The sequence below is a fragment of the Papaver somniferum genome, chromosome 9, assembly GCF_003573695.1.
Source record: "Papaver somniferum cultivar HN1 chromosome 9, ASM357369v1, whole genome shotgun sequence".
NCBI lineage: Eukaryota > Viridiplantae > Streptophyta > Magnoliopsida > Ranunculales > Papaveraceae > Papaver > Papaver somniferum.
This window is the reverse complement of record NC_039366.1, coordinates 191,304,550-191,309,366: the sequence shown is the minus strand read 5'-3', so window position 1 is coordinate 191,309,366 and position 4,817 is coordinate 191,304,550. Positions and strand designations below refer to the sequence as shown.

The 4,817-nt window shown below is 42.2% G+C and overlaps 1 long non-coding RNA gene across 1 annotated transcript; it reads right to left on the bottom strand.

Moving 5' to 3' along the window:
* Positions 1 to 3,429: 3,429 nt before the first annotated feature.
* On the bottom strand, positions 3,430 to 4,600 carry LOC113308692. The gene is made up of 2 exons (XR_003339985.1): positions 4,437 to 4,600; positions 3,430 to 3,847 (listed from the first exon to the last, which is right to left on the bottom strand). It is a non-coding gene; the product is annotated as an uncharacterized LOC113308692 (long non-coding RNA).
* Between the last annotated feature and the right edge of the window lie 217 nt (positions 4,601 to 4,817).

The window sequence follows — 4,817 nt, the reverse complement described above, 5'->3', positions numbered from 1 at the left end:
GAGGATAAGGAGGTCCGGAAAAGCTTTGATCGCTTTTTCTTCAGATGCGGTCTTCGGATGAGTGACCGCGCATGCTTCTTTGATTTCTGCCAACCTCAGATCCGCCGGCATGTGGGTGTTACCAACGAGTGGATATGCTATCGTAATAATGTTAATCGGAGTGTGCTGAATCTACTCATCAAAGAGCCATTTCCCCCTCCGTATTTAACCAAGGAAGACCTCAAAGAGATGCATGCATCAAGTCGCGTGAAGATAAACGATGAGGTTTCCAAGAAGTATAGGCTATTTTCCAGTAACAAGGGTCGTCCTCTTCATCCGATAGTTACCAGCTGGGACCCTCCTTCGGGTGCCCCATCTACCTCCATCCGGATCCAAGAAAAGAAGGCATGTTCCATCATTGAAGCCTTTGCATATCCCTTCAGTTGCATCTCCTCCTGCTAAGGTATCTTCCTTCTCATTTGGTTGTCATTTTAATCTGATTCCGCGTTTAGTTTCTTTATGCTAGTTTGCCATATTCTTTTAGAACTCTCCGCCTATCGGCTGCAAACCCAGAAGTCTGTTTTTTGAAGAGCACATCAACCTGCCTTTCAACGAATAGAGGGACGATCGGCTGGCTAAGAAGATGAAGCGGGACACCGGTGTGCTGCCTATTCCGCGGTTGCATTTCATCCGCACTGCTAATGTCTCTCTTCCATTTTCCACGCAGGCTCCCAAAGTGGGGTCTTCATCCGCGAGTAATTTCATCGAGCATGTCGAGCGACAGCTTGGAGATAAGTTAGTCAAAGTGGTCCCGAGATACTCTCTCCTCGTATGATTCTTCACTCTACTCGTCCCCTAATCGTACAGAAAATTAAAGATCCCAATCATCCTCTTCACACTCCTTCCAATATGTTAGATGCATGGGATGACTCTGAGTCGGATCATTCTGTGCGTGACTATTCCCAAGAGGGTAGTGGTCTTCAAGGTGGCGCCCAAAATCAGAGCTTTCCCCCTTCTAAGTCCCGTGAGTGTACTATATTAATAATTATTAAGTTTCATATACCGACACGTGCCGGTAGTAATATTTCTGTTATGATTATTAAATGCATTTGGTGATCTATATAAACATCTTCACTTCATATACTTCTTTCCAAGATTATTTTATTTTCTTCCTTTCTCTTGCTTTTATCAGGTCACTTGGAGCCGGCTGCGTCGAGTTCTTCTTCTTTTTCTCCCCAATCTGTTCATTCTCCAGCTAATCCTCCTTTCCCCCCACCCTGGTATATATATTCTGCTTGAATTTCATTTCCTTACCATATCAGGATGTCATTCTTATGATTTCTCCCTCTGTCTCTCCTTCTTTCCCCCTTTTTTTAGAACATGGGAAAACGAGATGGCGCTCATGGTAAAGGAAGCGGCTCGAACCAGCAGGTCAAAGGCAGCGAGTCCGGCAGTGCCAATGACAAGCGACAGAGATCTTCCAAGCCAACCCCTAAGGTTTCTCAAAGCGTGGATGCGGATGCTGAGTTTATGGATGTTCCTGAGGATCCTCGGTTCAAATATCCCCATACCATTTCCGCGACGGAGGCTGGTGTGGACAACCGCTATACGCTGGTACACAGGTTTTGGGTCCCTTCATCTAAAGCAGCTACCTATTGGCGCATAGTGGAGAAGTTTGGCCACATGGGTGTTCATGAGGAGATTCCCATCAATTCTTTGATCGTAGCCAATGAGGATCTGTTCATCATAGCTGAGGGCCTTTCCCTGGCGGATGAAACTCCAATTGGTATGGATATCTTGAGGAATTGGGACGCTACCGTCCAGACTTATCTAGTTCTTTGATTCCCCATTCAATGACTCAAGAATCTATTGGACCAGGCGGAGGCTAGCCACAGCGCGCGGACCACGTTACCTCGTGAGATAGAGGAGTTGGAGCGGGAGCACCAGCAGCTACTCGATGTTGCAAATGCTCTGAAGGAATCTTATGATCAACTTATGGCGGACGTGGGTCGAGCTGCCAAGGATCTAAAGATCGCCCAGGATGCTTCCGAGGAGGTCAATGGGCGCTTAACTAGGAAGAGGGTCGAGATGGTTTCTCTAGACATTTTCTGATGATGATTTTTTGGAAAATTTAGTTGTTTTGTTTTGGTGGGACTAGGGATTTTATGGTTCGCTTTTCTTTTGCAAGACATATTTTACTGTTTGGTTTAACTGCATTTATTATTATGGTTGGGTGGTATTTAATATGGTATCACTATGCATTTCTATAAGTAGGGATGAATGGAGTTGCTTTGACATCTTTCAAGTTTCTTTCTGTATTTCATTCACCCTCTGGTTGCTATATATATTTGTAGCTGATGGCTCATCATCTTCACGGGTATACTTTGACCTTAGCCCCAGTGCCAATACTGGTTATCCCTTATGAAAAGGATCATGAGCTGACTCGCTTGTTATTAGTAAAAGCTGAAGTGGAGGTACTTAGAGAGGTTAGAATAGTTAACAGAGTGGCTACGCGTGCGCGATTTAACGAGCAGTATGAGACTTATTCGATGGCTCGGGAATCGCAGGCACCCGGACGCATAACTCTATCCGTACAACGTGCACTGGGTGATGCTATAGCTGCCCGGAACAAAGTTGAGCGCCTATTTCAGGAAGAGCTAATTATGACGACTGATATTGAGAAAGCAATAGATGATTTCCGCGCTTTCATCACTCAACAAGCGGGTCCGAATCTCCGTGGGTATGTTTTGACTTTGTGTGCCGTGTCTGCTCTTATCGTCCTGCTGACATGAAAGCGGAGTTGGCGCGTCTGTTGATTTTGAAGGATGAAGTCGGGATGCTACAAACTCATCGTCTGATCGCTCTGGATAAGGCCCGCAAAGCTTATGACGAGCATAAAGAGACACTATATATGGCTCAAAAAGCGTGTGCTTCTAGTGAAGTTATGTGTAAGGTTCATCAAGTATTGGAGAAGGTGCGTAGTGCTTATAACGATTCCAATACCCAATATGGGGAAGCACAATTAATGATGCAAGACTTGGACGAAGACATTTCCTACTGCCACTCGCTTACAGCTGGATCATCCTCATCTTGAAGAGTTTTTTTTTTAGTTTTTTTTTTAGTGGGAATTATGACGGTAGTTGTAGTTCCTATAAATAGACTATTTGTGTTAGTATGAAGTCTTCATTTTATACTTTGTTTATTCCCTATGTTATTATTTAGGCCTGCACATCGGCCGGTCGGCTCGGCTTTTTGGTGATACCGTACACCGAGCCGACTAGGTGCCGGTTCTAGAATTTGAAATCGGGGCCGAGCCGACTATTACTCGGTTCGGTTTGAACCGGTCCGAGTCGGCTCAGTTCGGTCCCGGTTTTAAACCGTGTCAGAACTGTAACAAGTAACATCTTATGTTCCAGCTATTTTTACCTGTTATTCTCTTCCACAACCATGCATACAACATAATAACATAACAACATAGACATAATTAACATAAGTTCTTTAAAACCAACTAACATAATTACATAAACTGATAAAAACCAACTTCAAAGTCTGACATAAGTTCAAAGTAAAGTTACCGCAATTCTTCCAAGTTTGCAAGAGTACTGCAATCATCCAACTACTTAAGTTCTTCAAGATCAAGACCAAGTGACCAACTAACATAACTACTACATGTGTACATAATTACCGAAGGAAAATAGTGTTCAAAGATTAACATAAAGTGTTAAATGTAAACCAGCACTTCCATAGACCATAGTTCCTTTCCATCTCAAGTCTGCAACAAGATATGAACTTCAACAACCATTACTTCATTAGTCAAGCATCATTGTATCATCAAACTCCTCTGGTACTGGATAAGCACCCAATATTGCTGCACAGGAAATACTTTAAGTTAATAACAAGAAGGGTATTCAATAATTGTGTGAGCAAGAACACTAATAAGAATTAAGAAGCTAATGTTTATCAGAGTACCTCATACATCTCCATAAAACAAGACCCCAAATCAATCTATATATCAGAGTTACAAACTTACAAACATCAAAATTCTATCAAAGAGGAAACAAACATATTAGAGTTAATAACTGATATGTTTCATCAGTTATAAGAGTTCTACCAATCTACATATCAGAGATTCAGAGTTACAAACATCAGTAAATCACAAAGAGGAAACAAACCCAGTGAGCAGTGAACACAAATACATAAAACAAGACCCCAAATCAAAACCCCTAATACATATCAAAACCCCAAATCGAAACCCCCAAATCTGAACAAATCTGAACTAAAAACAAAACCCTAATTCATAAATCTAGGGTTTCATTCAAAATAATCAAAAATCCGTAACAAACTAACAACTAACAAGTTACAACCACAGATTCACGGATTCACAAAAAGAACAGAAACAAATATCAAATGAAGAAGACAAGGAAAGGAAAAGGAATCGCTGATGAGTGATGACTTACGGTTACCGAGTTACTTGTTGTTGTATTCGTTGATCATGGATGATATTGAAACCGAGAATCTGAAAAACAATCGCTTGTGACCGAGAGGAAGAAGAAGAAGCGGCCGCTAAACCTAATACTTCTGCTAGAGAAACTGAGAGAAACTTAAAAGAAAAAAAAAGAAATGAAATGATGTGAAAAGAGAACTTATATAGGTAGGGTTATCAAAGTGGAGGGTCAGGATTAGGGATAGGTATAGAAATCAATGGCTGCTATTAGTCGGTGTTATATGGCTCGGCTCGGCCGGCTTTTTGAGTGATACCGTGCACCGAGCCGACTATACCTCGGTTTTGGATTTGTATACCGTGGCCGGCCGAAGGATAGTAGGTATGGCTCGGTTCG